Source organism: Phoca vitulina, unplaced genomic scaffold, assembly GCF_004348235.1.
Source record: "Phoca vitulina isolate PV1807 unplaced genomic scaffold, GSC_HSeal_1.0 scaffold1, whole genome shotgun sequence".
Lineage (NCBI taxonomy): Eukaryota > Metazoa > Chordata > Mammalia > Carnivora > Phocidae > Phoca > Phoca vitulina.
In genome coordinates, this window is record NW_022589704.1 from 81,778,705 (window position 1) to 81,798,158 (window position 19,454).

Sequence of the window (19,454 nt, forward strand, 5' to 3'; positions counted from 1 at the left end):
TCATGACTTAATCACCTTCCTAATCACCTCCAACTAATATCACACTGGGGATTAAGTTTCAACATATAAATTTTGGGAGGACATAGACATTCAGTCTGTAGCACCTGGTTACCACCTCTGCCGATGAAAATCTTACTCTTTCTTGAGAATTTATGGAAACATTACCTGTTCTGAGCCCTTCCATAATTGGATATTTTAAGGGATTTAGTGATGAGTGGTATGAGGAGAGAAACTCTTCTGCTTTTCAGGCCCCACATTATTTACCTAGTGCTTTGTAGAAGACAGTAAGAAAAACAGAATGTCAAGAAAAATTATTCAGAAGGACTTAAAAATTGCTAAGTTTTAAATCAAGATAATCTTAAGTTATAATCAGATATTGCACTATCATTTCATCCCTCTGATAGTCAGTTATTTCTCTTTGAACAGTTTCAAGAGTCTTGGCAGAACTGGTTGACCACTATGCTCACTATGCCTTCCTTTGGAGGTGGCTTGTATCTCTTTTCATATCCAAGATGATTGACAGTGACTTCTAATCACCTTCCCTTCTTCACTTGGGGCCCAGTGTAGAGGTTTCTTCTAGTTAGTATCACAAAAATTACCAAACAGCAAAACTCTCATAACATAGTACAAGGAATAAAGACTATACAACATCTTATCTTGTGTCTTTGTCTTACCTTTCATTGTATTAGATCAATCACTTTATCAAATTCAGTCCAAATATTTTTGTATGATGCTCTTTTTATGACAGTATGGCAAGTCTATATGTTTCACATGTGAAGTGAAGTCCAAATGTTTACAATTTGACACATAGAAAATGGCCAAGAAAGCCCTTTGATGAGTTAAGCAGGATTGTTCAATGGTTTTTGGCACGTTAGCTCTATAAAAGATATCTACTCCCCCCCCGACAATTCTGTAATATTCATGTGAGATTTATCATATACTGCCTTATTTCATAGGTATTTGCGTACATGGTGTTTTCCAAAACTGTATTATAAATTGTTGGAGACTAGAGATCAAATATGATACATCAGAACATTTAGAACAATTATTAAACATGCTGAAAGAATAGATGAAGAAATCCCTTCATGAAATTAAAACACTTTCTTGTGTTTTCTTTGCCCACTTAAATGGCCATTGTGTTTTAGCCAGATGAAATCTGGACTTGGAATTAGTACATCTGGGTTTGAATCTCATCCCTGCCCCTTTCTAGCTATTAGTGCTTGGGTAAGTTTAGGAATCTCTCAGAACTTGACTTATTCCTTTATATATATATAGATCTATCTATCTATCTATCTATCTATCTATCTATCTATCATCTATCATCTATTTCATTTTCCTCACCTGTAAAATGGAAATAATTTTACCTCTCTCATAGGTAGATCAATAAGGTTCTACTGAGTGGTCATGTGACAACTTCCCTGGCTTTTTGAGCATTGTAAAGCTAAGTCCCCTTCCTAAGGGTCAATGATGATTTTATTAATGCCTAGTATCTTACACCCAAACATCTCTATTACATCCTCCAACCCTATCACCAACAAATCTGAGTTGAGATTTTTTCTGCCTTCTCCTTCATTTGTTGTATTTATTACTGCCTCCATGATTAGCTTACGTTAACTTCTACCTTAGCGAATAAGTTCCCATTTCTTTGACAAATAATGTAACTCTCAAGTTACCTACATTAGTACTGTCCCTCTGGTGTGTATTATTAGCTCTTCTATATGAGCTTCTAGAGGAAAGCCTTGTTATACACCTTAATAAGAGAATATATACCATCATATATTATTCTCTTTTTCATGAGTGTTTTTCAAAAGTTGTAAAATTGTGTGTTGGAGGCTGGTGGGAGTAATGAGCCTGGAAAGGAGCCAAATTCATGCTTTCCTTACATCCCCAATAGGGATGAACACAGTAGAGTCATATAGGTGCTCAATAAATATTCATTAGCTATTGATACCATTAAATTCTGAGATTTAAAATTCTCTAGCATCGTCCCTAGTCTTTGCTATCTCAGTTTTATTTGCTGTTAGAGACACTTGGTCTGCACCTGATATTCACACTGTTGTGTAGAACCCACCATTGAATGTGGGCTGGTGCCGAAACCTGCTTTAGCAAACAGAAAACAGCACAGGTGGTGGTATGCCAGTTTTAGGTCTAAGCTGTAGAAAGTACTGGAAATTTTGATTTTTATATTCTTAGAAGCCAGTTATGTAAGAAGTTCTATTGCTCTGACACTACTATGCTGTGAGGAAGCATTAGCTAGTTTTGTGGCGGGGCCATGTGGAAGGAACCAAGAGATCCCGCTGACAAAGTGAGGGCTACATTCTATAGACTCAGCTGAGCTCCCAGCCAGTGTCAACTTATCAGCTGTGTAACTAAACCAGATTGAAGGTGGGTCTTCTAGCCCTAGGCCAGCTGTTTGCTGATGCTATCGGAAGATAGCTGAACTGTTTTCTTTGAGCCCTGCCCAAATTACAGAATTCCGAGCAAGTATATACTGTTATTTTAAATCAGCATTAGACAACTAACACAGGTTTTTTTTTAAAAAAATGCAAAATTAAGACTGAAATAGGCTCCTGGCATAATGGTTGAAAGTGCAGCTTCTGTAGTTAGATTGCCAAAATTGGAATTCCGTCTGACAGTTGCAAGCTTGATGACTTTGGCAAGTCTTTAATTTTTCAGTTTCTCAATTGTTTTTCGTCCTTCCATGAGGAAAATAATATCTACATAATAGAATTAGTTTAGGTGTTGAAAGTGCTTATTTATTAGACTCTTAAAAAGGTGCTTAGCATATGCTGAACATCCAGTAAATATTAACTATTGTTATTAATGTAATCATTTGTTGAATATACATCTCTTACAGTAGGCTGTATCGTAAGGGAAGGAATCACTTCTGCATGGGTATGGGTGTATTTATCTTCCTTATGTCTGGTGCCTACAACACAGAAAGAATTGAGTAGATATTAGTTGAATGAATGGATGTGGAGTAGGTGGAGCACTGTATGATATCTTAGATACAATGGTGATAAGAAAAGATGATGAATGCAATGGTGATGAAAAGCTTTGCCTAGGTTTTAAATTTTGGTGTCAGATGTGTTTAGATGATTGATCTTGTCTACCTGATAATTGTTACCTATTACAAAAATTACCACTGATTTCACCATCAGTGATTACATGTAGTTATTGAGTATCTACAATATAAGTGTAAAGCATTTTTTTTTTTTTTGCCGTGTGTTGGAATATACAGGTTTTTTTTTTTTTAAGATTTCCTTTTTTATTTGAGAGAGAGAACATGAGCAGGGGAAGGGGCAGAGGGAGAGAGAGAAGCAGACTCCCCACTAAAGAGGGAGCCAGATGTGGGGCTTGATCCCAGGACCCCGAGATTATGACCCGAGCCCAAGACAGATGCTTAACCAACTGAGCCACCCAGACATCCGGGAAAATAGTTTTATTACCTAATACTCAATATCAAGGAAATTTTAATCTAGTTGGAGAAATAGGATATGAAGAGAAAAGAGAGCCAACAGTGTATGTTGCTCATACTCATCAAATTCACCTTAGCTGAAGCATGATAAAGGGGTTGCTAATGGAGTTAGACCCTTACGCACAGGTGAATGGTAGAATACACAGAAGAGAAAGAGGAACTTTTCAATAGGAATGATATCAAATGCAGGCACAAGAAAATGCATGGATTTTATGGAAACAGTATGTAGTCTTATTTGTTCAGCATGAAATGTTCTTAAGGCAGCATTTCCTTAAAATGTGGTGCTCAAATTCTAAGTGTAAATTTGATTCTAAAGAAAATAGTTAATTCTAAACAATATTTTCCAAGTAGTAGAAAGTATAAATAATGTTGGAAAAGTAGATTGTTGTTAGGTTGGAACATAGTTTTATATAAGCTGACTTTGAAATGATGGCCTAGATGGATAAACACATGTGTACTTAAGGCAAAGAGAAAACTAAGGCTGGATGTTGTGAGTAGGGACGACCAGGAATTATGTACCTGTGTGTCACTTGTACAGCAGTGATGGTTTAAGTCCTGGTAGCAGGAAAATTCAAGGACCATAGACACTGATGTTATCTACATGTAAAGGATAGAGGGTGAAACTGAGGAAGACAAAAAAGATTAAGGAAAGCTTATTTTCATAGAAACCAAGAAAAATTAGTTTTTAAAATTTGGCAATTTTTATTTTTTAAATTTTTTTCAAGATTTTACTTATTTATTTGATAGAGTACAAGCAGGTGGAGCAGCAGGCAGAAGGAGAGAGAGATGTAGAGGGAGAAGCAGGCTCCCTGCTGAGCAAGGAGCCCAATGCGGGGCTTGATGGGGCTCAATGGGGACTCAGTGGGGGCTCAAGGCAGGGTTCGATCCCAGGCCCTGGGATCATGACCTGAGCCAAAGGCAGACGTTTAATGGTCTGAGCCACCCAGGCACCCCATAAAATTTGGCAATTTTTAATGTGTCAAATACTTTTTTAAAAGTTAGGAAGAATGACATTCTTTTAAAAAGTTGAATTTAGTATTCTGGAGTTCATTGGTATTATTATTAAACAGCTGTGATAAAATCTTACCCTTTTGAAACAAGATAAAGGAGTTTTATATTTTTAACATTCCACTATCTTATATTCATTAGCTTTATTGTTTTCTGCTGTATTGCTAAATAGCCTATGGTCAGAATTATTTGTTTAAAGAAAACACCATCATTTTAGACTTTTTCAGGTGACCTTGATGTTTTTTCTTCATTTTCAAAACAGTCTTGAAAAAGAGAAAGGTATTTTTGGGGCGCCTGGGTGGCTCAGTCGTTAAGCGTCTGCCTTCGGCTCAGGTCGTGATCTCAGGGTCCTGGGATCGAGTCCCACATCGGGCTCCCTGTTCAGCAGGGAGCCTGCTTCTCCCTCTCCCACTCCCCCTGCTTGTGTTCCCTCTCTCGCTGTGTCTCTCTCTGTCAAATAAAATCTTTAAAAAAAAAAAAAAAAAGAAAAAGAGAAAGGTATTTTTGTGGTCACTTAGTCTTCATTTGTAAGAAGAAATGACAAATTAAGAAATTTTTTTCTTTTTATTGGAACACATAACCAGATGTTCCCTTCAAGATAGACCTGTCGATAGTTTAATGTAGCCTCATAGCAAAACCCTGGAAAGTTTCAAAGGCAAAGGTACGATGGCTTACGTCCTGCTTCTTTTGTCTTTTTAGTTTTTACTTGCTGTCACAAAAGAAGCCCACTAGATGGTGTTAAAACCACAAGCTACCTACTTTGATTTTATTTAAAAAAAAAAAAAGTCTTCAAAGGAGAGTGCTTACAAGGTTTCAGAGGTTGTAGTTCCTCCATTTTTTGTTAAATGGACAAGAGGCCAGAAAAAAAGTAAAATAGATAAAAATAAAATAGCTGTTTTCCATGCAACTTAATTGTAGTTATGAAGTAAACTACTGTTTGCCCCTGAATTATTTTCCAATGAGCTTCTTTCAAAATTAAGCTGTTTTGTCAGGATAAATATCAAGTAAAATGATTATGAATCATCGTGGCAAGTTTTAATACAAATCAGAAAGTAAATTAATCCAACTCTGTCTGACTCATGATGCTTTTTTTTCTTCAGATACAAATGAAGAGTAAACAATGTTTTGGCAATTTTTAGGTTAATCATGTAGAACTGATTACTCAAGAAGAATGCTATTAACATTTAGTCAATTTATACCCTACAATATGACAAATTAAAATTAATGTTGCTGTTTTTAAGATATCTAATGGGTCATGACTTTAAGAAAAATGAGAACTGCTGTAGAAAACTGATAATTTTGTCCCTGGGCCTAGTGAATCAAGTTACTTTTTAAAAACCCACTGAAATCCCCTCAAGAAAACAGTATAAGTAATTAAGTAAAAACAACTCTGATTTAGGTAAAGTGTGTCCTTAAACAGGTCTTTTTCTAAGAAGTGTAACGAGGAATAATAATTCTGAACAATTCCCTATGGAACAGCTATGGTTAAATCTTGCCAATAGCTTAATAACAAGAGAAAGATTTTCTTTTTTAGATTGAGTGTATTCTCCTGATGAAGCTCCATTTGATAATTTTTTCAGTGTTTATAATCAGTTCCCTTTAGTATTCATTTAATTAGCTCATTTCAATACACTTCCTTGATGGCATGTGTATGTAAATATATATTTTAAATCATCCCCTTTATATCCAAAGTAATTGATGTTATGAAAATATGTAACTATTAACTTTTGAATCAGGTCTAAAACAATACATAATACACATTATAATATAAATTACTTTACAGGAGAGATGATTTTTTAAAAAAATTTGCACATCAAACATGTCCATAACTGTTTACTTGGCGTCTTTCTATATGTATGTATACCAAGTGCTCGCAAGCTCCCTCTGAGCTCCATATCATTAAAATACATTTAATAATAATAATAATGAACATCATCTAAGAGTCATAGGGTAACAGCCAATGACCTTTTCTACATTGTCAGTAATATGACACATCCTGGCTGGAGACCATTTAAAAATTCTGCTTCCCTTTCATATTGGCATACACATTTCCCATGATGTCTACTTGAGCATTATCTATATGTTGCCATTTTCAGTGGTGAATTTATCCATCTCCGATGGCATGACAGGTATTTGGATTGGTTTAGGTAATTTTTTTTCTTTGTTTTAATTATGTTAATCACCATACATTACATCATTACTTTTTTTATTTTTTTTTATTATTATGTTATGTTAATCACCATACATTACATCATTAGTTTTTGATGTAGTGTTCCATGATTCATTGTTTGAAGGCTTTTGTCTATGGTTTACTCTTGAACTTAGCAGGAAGAAAGCTGGGAACCCTCTCCAATTTAAGGGATGGTTAAAGCTCTTTAAGCAAATACTTTGTTTACATACAGACCTACCAATTCGCATATCTTCTCTGAAAGTTGCCCTACCCTGCCCAAGCTCTGTTACTTCTAAACAGTGTAGCAACATGTAGGTTAAATCCTAGGGATTTTGGTTTCCCCTTAGAGACTTCACTCTGTTTTCTGTTCTGACTTGACATTGCAGGACTAGTGACATTGTCATTGGCCAGTTATTCAAATACCATCTTACCCCTGGCCTTTTTAAGCATCTTTATTAAAATATAATTTTAAAAACATACAATCTACCTTTTAAAGTGTACTATTTAAGTGTTTTTGATATATTCAAAAGTTGTGCAACTGTTACCTCAATTTTAGGACACTTTCATCATCCCCCCAAAGAAATCTTATACCTATTAGCAGTCACTCCCTCTTTCTCCCTAACCGCCTAGACTTGGGCAACCTCTAATGTACTTTCTATCTCTGTAGATATGCCTCTTCTTAATATTTTACATGAATGGAATCATGCACTTTATGGTCCATTGTGACTTCCTTCTTTCACTTAGCATAATGTTTTCAGGTTCATCCATCTTGACGTTTGTATCAGTACTTCATTCTTTTTTATTGCTAAATAATATTCCGTTGTATGGATATACCACATTTTATTAATCTGTTCATCAGTTAATAGATATTTGGGTTGTTTATTTTTTTGGCCATTATTAATAATGCTTCTATAAATATTTGTGTACAAGTTTTTGTGTTGAGATATATATATATATTTATGTCTTCATTTCTCAGTTATATACTGAGGAGTGGAATAGCTGGGTCATATGATAACTCCATCTTTAACATTTTCAGGAAGTGCCAAATAATTTTTATAAGCTGCTGCAACATGTTACATTCCCATCAACAACATAAGAGGGTTCCAACTTTTCCACATCTTTGCCAACACCTGTTGTTATGTTGTCTATCTTACTAGCTATAGCCATCCTAGTGTATGTGAAGTGGTATCTCACTGTGGTTATGATTTATATTTCCCTCATGGCTAATAATATTTAACATCTTTTTATGTATTGACACTTGTATATCTTATTTGAAGAAAAGTCTACTCAAATTGCTCATTTTTCAAATGAGTTGCCTTTTTTATTGGTGAGTTTTAAGAGTTCTTTATTTATTCTTGATAAAACTCCACTCTAAAATATATGATTTGCAAACATTTTCTCCCATTCTCTAAGTTGTTTTTTTCACTTTTTGAAGGTGTCCTTTTAAGGACAAAAGTTTTTAATTTGGGCAAAGTTTCATTTACCTTTTTTTTTTTTTTTTGTCGGTATGCTTTTGTTGTCATATCTAAGAAGACTGCCTAATCTTAGGTCACAAAGATTTGCTCCTGTGTTTTCTTCTAAGAGTTACATACTTGTAACTTTTACATCTAGATCTAAGATCTGTTTTGAATGAAGTTTTGTGTTCACTCCAAAACCAGTTTTATTCTTTCTCTCCATAGAAGTTTGAAGGTTGATCTTCCCTAAAAGACCATGTCTTCTTATTAGGTGGTCATTGGAGATATAGATTTTTAAACCAGGCAATATCTTTTTTTAAAATTTTTTATTGTTATGTTAATCACCATACATTACGTCATTAGTTTTTGATGTAGTGTTCCATGATTCATTGTTTGTGCATAACACCCAGTGCTCCATGCAGAATGTGCCCTCTTTACTACCCATCACCAGGCTAACCCATCCTCCCACCCCCCTCCCCTCTAGAACCCTCAGTTTGTTTTTCAGAGTCCATAGTCTCTCATGGTTCATCTCCCCCTCCGATTTCCCCCCCTTAATTCTTCCCCTCCTGCTATCTTCTTCTTTTTTTTTTCTTAACATATATTGCATTATTTGTTTCAGAGGTACAGATCTGTGATTCAACAGTCTTGCACAATTCACAGAGCTCACCATAGCACATACCCTCCCCAATGTCTATCACCCAGCCACCCCATCCCTCCTACCCCACCCCCCACTCCAGCAACCCTCAGTTTGTTTCCTGAGATTAAGAATTCCTCATATCAGTGAGATCATATGATACATGTCTTTCTCTGATTGACTTATTTCGCTCAGCATAACACCCTCCAGTTCCATCCACATCGTTGCAAATGGCAAGATCTCATTCCTTTTGATGGCTGCATAAAATTCCATTGTATATATATACCACATCTTCTTTATCCATTCATCTGTCGATGGACATCTTGGCTCTTTCCATAGTTTGGCTATTGTGGACATTGCTGCTATAAACATTGGGGTGCACATACCCCTTCGGATCTCTACATTTGTATCTTTGAGGTAAATACCCGGTAGTGCAATTGCTGGATCATATGGTAGCTCTATTTTCAACTTTTTGAGGAACCTCCATACTTTTTCCAAAGTTAAACCAGGCAATATCTTAATATCTGGATTCTTTTCTTCTCATTTTAGATAGTGAGTTTATAGTTGTCTCTCATTATATATTTTTTAAATCTATGAATTGAAGCAACCAACAGAAACCTATCTAATGTTGATTAGACAGATTAGGGATATGAAATATAATACAATTTTATTGTTTTTCTTTTTTAGGGACACTGAGTGGGCATGGTTGAATTTAGCTCAAGACTTTTCTAGGGCTAAGGAGGAGGTGCTATAGATCTTAAGATGCCAAGTTTCCACAGAGACGTAATAAAACCACCTGATAGAAACAAATAAAGACAGATAACTCCATATTATGGGAAAGGCTGTACTTAAAGATTTGCTTCTCCTATATCTCCTCATAAACTCTTGATTCTTATGGTGTATGGTTTATTACAACAATTGGAAGAGGGTATGGAATGTGAAATAATTTTCAAATCTGGTGAAAGCCATGTCCTAGCTATTGCTTTGAGTTGGATTTGAAATGCAGCCCTGTCAGCTCCTCTGATAGCAGCAAACATCATTAAATCAATACTGATTTTCAAGATTATGAAAATTAAAATAGTCTCTATCATTTCTAAATTATACCAGAACTCCAGATGGGCTCTAGGAACTAGGCAGAGATACTGTCCATGATCACATACAGCTTTTTCATTCCTGGCTACCACAACTTACTTGCCAATTATTTATTACCAAGGGACTCAGATTCACTATAAAACTCAACCATTGCCTTTTCTCAAAAATTAATCTAAAACATTTAGTATTTTTTCTAAGAAAAACATGTTAATGCCTTTAATGCACATTATACATTATACATATAGGTAAAATATCTAAATATTTTAAATTATTGAGTAAAAAAGCCACACTTTAATATACATTTATGTGGAAGGGTGAGCAGAAGTAAACATGACAATGTCATATAATATGGGTAAGTTAACAGGTTTATTGGGGAAATATAATTCAAGGGTCAGCTAAAGGGAAGCAAACAGTCTCTTGTTGACTCTTAATCCAAAAGAAATAGAAAGTGGGATTATGACATTGCTGGATGCACAGTGGAATATCCTCCAGGAGAGGAGCCCAGCTCTTCAGTGTTCTTATGGCATAAGAGTGAGAACAGCCTTGGAAATAGGATATAAAAAGATAGCACTTAGGCAGCAGATACTTTTTATGAGAATTCCAGCTGTACAGGAAATTATCTAAGGATGCTGGTGGCTAGCACCTGTGATCCTGGGATAAATTTGACTCAGACTTTTGGGGAAAGTAGGTCCTTACACCCAGTCAGGCAACCTGAATTATTCGGGTCTTTTATTAGAAAATACTTTGTATTATGCTCCAATATAAAAATCAATGCCAATAAAAATAGTTTATCAGAACTGCTTGCTGAATAAAATACACAGTGTTCACATATGTAAAATAAGACAGGACACTATATTTCTTTCCATTTACCCAAATAAAAGAGACTAGAACTCTTGTTATTTTCATATTTCCCATATAGCATGTAATTTGATGTTAAACTTCATAATAAATTTGGTATTATTATCCCCTTATCCTGAGGTTCAATTAGAGGTTAAATAAATTGTCCACTGTTATCTGGATTAATTAGAAAATCTATACTTGAACCCAAATATATCTGAATCCAAAGCCCATACTGTCTCTCATTTTGTCAAGTGATAATTTTATAAAATTTAATGTATCTGTGCTCAGTTTTACCTCTTTTCATGCATTAAAATTATTTTTGAACAGTGCAATTCTTCATTTCTGTTCTACCAGTTCTCCACTGTCACTTGAACATAGCTTTTCTTACACTCTTACCAAACTCAGGATTATAGGATTGGTAGAGTGGCAAATAGACCTGGAAAAGGCAGGGGGGATAAAGAGATTTTCTGTTCCATTCTATCTAGAGAAACTTTGTAATCTGAGAGAAGGTTGAAGTGAAGGATGGGGTACAGAATACAGTGAATAATATCTCTCAACTTTTGAAAAGTGGTTTCAGGAAACCCCGTTAACCAGAGTACTGGGAGAAGTTCACGTGAAAGGGATTCACAGAAATAGAAGGGAGAGACTTGTCTCAGTTAACGTATATTGATCTGTAAGCTAAATAATGAAAAAGATTTACAGTGTGGTGGTTTTTGGACTCTTTTTAGCCAAGAAATTCTTGATTCAAGCCACACATTACTTAGATATATAATAAAACAATGAAATGTAACTGCTCTGTTTTTGTTCCTGTTATTATTATGAGTTGGGGAGTGTATGCGATGTCCTATTTTCATATTTTTTTCTTCCTTGGACATCTTCAAGTCAGTGATTTAGTATATTCCCACTTAATGTTTAATGTTTGTAATTATGTTTTGAATTAAATTTTATGACCCTTGAAGCCTAAGGCCATGTTTTGACCTTCTCCATGGCTTTACTCAGAGCCCAAGAAACAGCAGTACGTATATAATAACTACTCATAGTGTTGACCAAAAGCTATTGATTGACTATCTGCTGAGGAAAGAAGAATGTACAATAATGTGCATGCCTTATTTCTGGATCTAAATTTGACCTCTTCCCTTATTAGTATAGTTGACTTATTTATTATTGTATCTGTAATATCTTCTTTGGTACCTGAAATCCAGCACACTCAGAATAACTATGCTGGATGAAAGGACTTTTCAGGGTTCCAACTACAGATTGGGTCCTATTGGGTTTTGAAATTGATTTTTATGGCATTTGGTGAAGTTCAGCGGCATCCATGCTTGACACTGAGCCTGGTAACCAGTAAGTTCTCTGTGAAGCCAGACTTCCTGGGTTGAAATTCTGGCTTTGCCTCCTCCTAGCAAGTTGACTGTGGAAACATATCTTAACTTCTTAACTCCTCTACCCCTCAAATTCTGTATCTGTGTACCAGAGATAATACCAGTATCTGTTTCATTATGTTATTTTGAAGATGAGATGTGCTAGAAAGACAGACAGGAAGAAACTTCAGTACAGAGTTTAGCTAATAATAAACAATTTTATTTTTATTAATTTTGTAAAGACATTTTATTTTAGAGAGGCTGGAAATTCCTTCTGGCAGATAATATGTAAATTAATCTTTTGAAAGCAAAGGTGTTTAGATCTCTTCAGAGGAAAAAAAAGTATACTCGAGATGCAGTATTGTCCCAAGAAACAGGAAAAGACATGTCAGTCATAGATAAGTAAATCAAGACTAGAGAATATTTTAGCATCAAGGAGGGACTTATATAAGCATACACATTCTTTTATTAGTTTTCTCCATATACCCGGATGATGCAATGTACAACATAAACACATGTGACCTCCTAAACCTAGATCTGATCTTCTGGAATGGTGAAAAAAGTGAGGTTTAAAGAGTTGTGTTTATCCATTATCAGTCATAATAGTTGGCCTTATTGAACACATACCACATAGCAGCTACCTGTCTAAGTGCCTTCATTTTTTAACTTAACTATTCATCACAGCACCCTTATGAAGTAGGTACAATTAATATCCTATTTTACAAATGAGGAAACTGAGACAAAGTTAGGTGCCCAAGTTCACATAGTCAGTAAATGCCTGGGGATCAGAACTTAAGAGGTCTGGCTCCAGAGAGTATTCCCTAAACAAAACATGTCCTGCAGAATAAATTTTTAACTTCTATGTTTTTTGACCCTCAGACTAGGTTAATCTCTACCCTGTTTAGAAACCCATAACATTTCTAACTTGGTCAAACATCTTCTGTTTCAAACTCTTTGAGGTTTCTTGAAGCTTCACATTGACTGACTTGCTCATTTGGCTGGGTTACTGATAGACTATTTTACCTGGACCTCTGGAGCAGGTGTATTTCTTATTTATGTTTACATATCAGGACCTGTTGAAGACTAATGTCTAGCTTTTTATTGACAAGTTATCCATCACCATTTTACTCAACTATAGACTACCTAAGTACTCATTGTCTGTTAATACTTTTTTCCATCCATCCTTCTATCTGTTTTAGAATAGCTGCTACCCCACTCCTTTCCTGGACTCTGTATAATATTTACAGGCACAGTAGTGCAAACCAAGGTGATAGGACTCCTGGTCAGTATCATTATGAGTTATTTATGTATATTTTAGGCTAACAACTTTTATCTTCTAGCTGCTAAATGACAAGGGGAGACTAAAGAAAAAATTACATTTCCTATAAAGAAGGTCATGTTGTGATACACAGGCAAAAGAAAATGTTTATTTTATTTTATTTATTTGAAAGGAGAGAGAGAGAGATAGCAAAGAGAGAGCATGAGTGGGAGCGGGAATGGGGGTGGGGGCAGAGGGAGAGGGAGAAGCAGGCTCCTTGCTGAGCAGGGAGTCCGATGTGGGGGCTCGATCCCAGGACCCTGGGATCGTGACCTGAGCCAAAGGCAGACGCTTAACCAACTGAACCACCCAGGCACCCCAAAAATACATGTTAAAACAATATTTTTGACTGCTACATCAGTAATAAAATTGTACATTTGAGCAGTTTTCAGTTTAAAATTTTGCAAAATTTTCAAATTTATTTCTGGCAACAAGCCCAGTTAATAGTGTAATTATGGTCATCAGTAATTAGGAATAATGGTAGAATGTCTCTGAAGAACCTGGAAATAAGGAAGATATTTTTTCTTCAACTATTAGTCTTTAAAATCAGCATTTATTAAATAGGGGAAAAGATGAGCAGTCACTCATAAGATACAACTCAAACTTGATAGAGTATGTCCCTATACTTAAGAAATAGTGTTAAAATGGGGATAGATCACCCATGAAGATAGAATTATTCATAGGGGACAGTGTTGGAAATAGGTATTATTCTAAGCACTGTCCAGGAGAGAGCCTTAAAAAAATAGATTTGGATTATTACAGTCCTATTGGCAAGCTCGAGCCTTGTTATTATGACATTAAAACATAAAACTATGTGAGTCTCATACCATTAACACTTCAGTTTAGCTAACTCATTTTTGTGCTGCATCTACATTCACCAAACAAGCTAATTATGATTTGGCTTCGTCTGTATATCTGCCTACAGGAGAAAAGGGACTGACTGTCAAGCTTCAAGCATACTGGGGGATGGAATTCTTATCATATTAGTTGAATACTTTGGGTTGCAAGGAACAGAAACCTACTTGTGCTAGCTTCAACAACAGCAAAAATCAAATAAATGCAAATATGTGAATTGGTAATGAACATGTGCTACAGGAAATAGAATGTGTCTTGGAGTTTGTGGGAATGCATGCAGACAGGTCTCAGAAGTGGGCTAAAATGAGAAACTGGAAGGCACAGAGAACCCGTAAAACCTCTCTCCAGCTTTCATTTTTCTTCTCCATATGGATGCTTCCTTTTTCATTTTCTATAAACAATTACTTCTGTTTCTGTAGACTACATGGGAATTGCAGCATTACTACTTTGTGTTTCCCTAACATAAGTGTTTTTATATTTAGCCATACAAATAAAAACTTCTTTTTCCTTTCTTTTGTATTATTGAGGTATAATTGACTTATACTTAGTACTCATAGGTCTTTGGGCCCAGGGCCTTCCTCTTTTGTACCCCTTAGAGGAGATTTCCACAGAACTTACCAAAACCTCATTCTTTTTGGTTTGAATAGACTGATCCATCCATAGCCTGGGAACTCTAAGCACTCCACCCAGGGACCCTAATAAAGGTGTGTGCTCCAGGTCTTGGCACTTTCCCTGCCTTCATCTTGCCTTGACCTTCCCATGTAGCCACTTGAGTTACGTGTATATCTGTGAGTCTGTGAAATACTTTTCTGTTTTAATTTTCTTTCAGTCGTTTGTTGAACCATAGCTCACCATTAGACCTTGGGGCTCTTCTTAACGAGTGTTAATTTAACAAAGTCACAACATGTATGAGTTTTAGAATCAGCTTGTCAATTTCTACAAAGAAAACCTTCTTGAATATTGGAATTATGTTGAAATTATACATCAATTTAGGGGACTTGGCATCTTAAAAACTTTGAGGCTTCTGACCAATGAGTAAGACTTATTTCTCCTTTTCTCTGGTTCTTCTAAAAACTTTCAGTAAAATTTTGTAGTTTTTAGTGTATATAACTTGCACATTTTCAACCACATTTATCCCTGCATATATTATGCTTTTGGATCTACTGTAAATGGTATTTTCTACTCCAATTTTCAATTATTTGTTGCTAGTGTATAGAAATTCAGTTGGTTGTGTATATTGATCTTATATCCTTTAATTCTCACTAAAGTAATTTAACAGTTACAGTAGTTTTGGGGTATATTCTCCCACATTTTCGTCATCGAGAATAATGTTATTCATGAATAAAGACACTTTTAATTGTCTTTTCTAACTGGATGCCTCTTATTCCTCTTACTTTAGTTATTACCTAGAAATTCCACTACAATTTTGAAAAGAAATGCTGAGAGTGGACATTCTTTTCTTCTTCCTGATTGCATTCAGTCTTCCAATATTAAGTATGATATTAGCTGTAGGTTTTTTACCTTTTCTTTCGTTCTTTTTTTTTTTTTTTTTTTTTGGATGCTCTTTATAAGGGTTAGGACATTCTCTTTTAGTCTTACTTTCCTCAGAAGTTTTATCAAGAATGAATACTGGAAGGGCGCCTGGGTGGCTCAGTCGTTAAGCGTCTGCCTTTGGCTCAGGTCATGATCCCCGAGCCCCGCTTTGGGCTCCCTGCTCTGTGGGAAGCCTGCTTCTCCCTTTCCCACTCCTCCTGCTTGTGTTCCTGCTCTCGCTATCTCTCTCTCTCTCTCTGTCAAATAAATAAATAAAATCTTAAAAAAAAAAAAGAATGAATATTGGGTTTTGTCAAATGCTTATTCTAATGAAATGATCACATGTTTTTGTTGGTGTGGATAGTGTTTTTAGTTAGGTATTATATTGAACGATAATGATCTGTTTTCTAATGTTAAACTAACCTTGGATTCCAGAGATAAACCACCACTTGACGGTGATATATTATCCTTTTTATATATTGTTGGATCTGAATTCCAAATATTTTTTAAAAAATATTTATGCATAGTTGTTCATGAGGCATATTAGTCTGTGGTTTTCTTTCTTGTAAAATACCTTTGGTTTCCATACCACGATAATGCCTCTGGAATGATTTGGGAAGAATTGAATTTTTTGTATGCTATTGTAATGGAATTGTTTTTTTTTTATTTTTATTTTTTTAAGATTTTATTTATTTGTGAGAGAGAGAATGAGAGACAGAGAGCATGAGAGGGAGGAGGGTCAGAGGGAGAAGCAGACTCCTTGCTGAGCAGGAAGCCCGATGTGGGACTCGATCCCGGGACTCCAGGATCATGACCTGAGCCGAAGGCAGTCGCCTAACCAACTGAGCCACCCAGGCGCCCTGGAATTGTTTTCTTAAATTCCTTTTCAGCTTGTTTATTGCTAGTGATTTTTGCATTTGATCTTGTACCCTGGATTCATTTATTAGCTCTAATAGCTAATATAGGATCATATCATCTGTAAAGAGATAGCTTTACCTTTTCTTTTCCAATTTGAATGCCTTCTATTACTTTTTATTGAATTTTTCTCTTGCTAGAACTTCTAGTACAGAGTTCAATAGCAGTAGCATGGGAAGCATCTTTTTGTTATTCTTCATCTTAGGGGGAAAGCTTTCAGTTTTTTACTACTAAGTATAATTGCTAGCTGTGGGTTGTAGTTTTTTCTTTTTTTTTTAATAAATTCCCTCTATCATGTTGAAAAAATTTCCTTCTATTCCTAGTGTTCTAAGTGTTTTTATCATGAAAGAGTTTGTTTTTGTCAAATGCTTTCACTGCTTTAATTGAGATGATCTTTTTGTTTTCTTCATTCTAATTTGGTGTATTACCTTGATTGATTTTCATATGTTTAACCACACTTGCATTTGGGGTTAAATCCCATTTTTTCACGGTCTATGCCCCTTTCAGTGTGCTGTTGGATTCAGTTTGCTAGCATTTTGTTGAGGATGTTTTCCATCTCTATTCATGTAGTTTTCTTTTCATGTGATAGTCTTTATCTGACTTTGGTATCAAGATAATGCTAGTCTCATAGAATAAATTAGAAAGCCTTCCCTTCTTTTCTATTTTTTGGCAATGTTTGAGAAGGATTGGTCTTAATTCCTCTTTACATGTTTGGTAGAATTCATGATTGAAGCCATCTGGTCCTGGGCTTTGCTTTGTTAGAAGGCCTTTTTTTTTTTTTTTTTTCCCCTAATTCAATCTGTCTCATTGTTATAGGTCTGTTCAGATTTTCCGTTTCTTCTTTAGTTCAGTTTGGTGGTTTGTGTATTTCTAGGAATTTTTTCCATTTCATACAGTTTGTCTCATTGGCGTAAAATTCCCTTACAATCTTTTTTTTCTTTCTATAAGGTCAGTAGTAGTGAACTCCCTTTCTTTTCTAATTTTCGTTATTTGCACCCTTTCTCTTTTTTATTAACCAGTCTAGTTAAAGGTTTGTTAAAAATCTTGTTGATCTTTTAAAAGAATAAACTTTTGGTTTCACCAATTCTTTCTATTGTTTTCCTGTTATCTTTTTTTTTTTATATCTGCTCTAGTCTTTATTCTGTCCTTCCTTCTGTTAGTTTTGTGTTTAGTTTGCTCTTCTTTCTCTAGATAATTTAGGTGTAAAATTTTTCTATTGATTTAGGTGCAAAATTTTGCTATTTATTTGAGATCTTTTTTTTATATGTTGGCATTCATCCCTATAAGTTTTTCTCTAAGCACTGTTTTCTTTGCATTCCATGTATTTTGGTATGTTGTATTTTCATTGGTCTTAAAGTAATTTCTAATCTCCCATGTAATTTCTTCTTTGATACATTGGTTGTTCACTAATGTGTTGCTTAATTTCCATATATTTGTCAGTACTCCAGTTTACTGTCTGTTATTGATTTACATTTTCATTTCATTATGATTGGAGGCAAGATACTTTCATTATTTCAGTCTTTTTATATAAAGACTTGTTTTGTGGCCCAGCATATGGTCTGTCCTGGAGAATGTCTCTTGTGTGTTTGAGAAAAACGTATATCCTGTACATATATTATCACTGTCTCTATTTTTGCTTTATGCAGTCAGTTTGTAAGAGCAACTTTAAAAATAACTTTATATTTACCTTCATTTATGGTCGTTCTGGGACTTCCCATTTTTTATGTGTAGATCCAAATTTCTGCCTCATATCATACTTCTTCCTGAATAACTGCTTTTACATTTCTTGTAATACAGGTATTTTGGCATTGAATACACTTTTTAATTCTTTTTTTTACCTGAGAAGGTTTTTATATCTCTTTCCTTTTTTTAAAGATTATTTATTTGAGAGAGAGAGAGAGAGAGAGCATGTGCAAGCCAGGGGAGAGGCAGAGGGAGATGGAAAGGGAGAGAATCCCAAGCAGGCTCTGCACTGAGCATGGATGCAGGGCTCAATCTCATGACCCTGGGATCATGACCTGAGCTGAAACCAAGAGTCAGACGCTTAAGAGACTGAGCCACCCAGGTGCCCCTCTCTTTTGTTTTTTAAAGATAATTTTTCTGGGTGTAGATTTTTTGGTTGATTTATTGATTTATTTATCTTTTAGCACTTTGAAGATGTAACTCCATGGTCTTTTGGCTTGTGTGGTTTGTGCAATGAGTAAGAAACCAGTTTGTTTTTAGTAATAATAGCAAATAATGACAAAAATAAGCATTTATGTAGTCTTACTACATTTAGGCACAATTGTAGTACCTTTCAAATATTATTTATTTTTTAAATTTACATGTCGTCTTAAAAATTTGTTTAACAAAGTGAATTTAACTGCTTGTACACATCTTGAAGGAGTAAACATACATCCATACACATTTCCATTTCTTCTTAACATATATACATGTTAAGAAGAAAAATGATAAATGACTAGTGTCAGAAGTAGCAATGAGCTCTCCCCTAAAGACTAAAGATTGTTTATTTAATTTAGAAAATGAGAGATTGTTGATGCTCTTAGTTAAATTTTTTTGGTAAATATTTATAGGGCTAATATCAGATTATAGTGGGTTGTAGATATAAAAGCTATTGAAAAGGAGATAGGGCAAAATTAAGTTAGTCTTTTGAAAAGTTTGCATGGGAAAATGGAAAAGTGTGAAAAAGGATAATAGGAATAGTTGTAAAATTTATTACGATAAAAGTATATAGAACACTAAATTTAAACATTTATTATTTGCTTACTATGCCGAGCACTTTACATACATGATTAT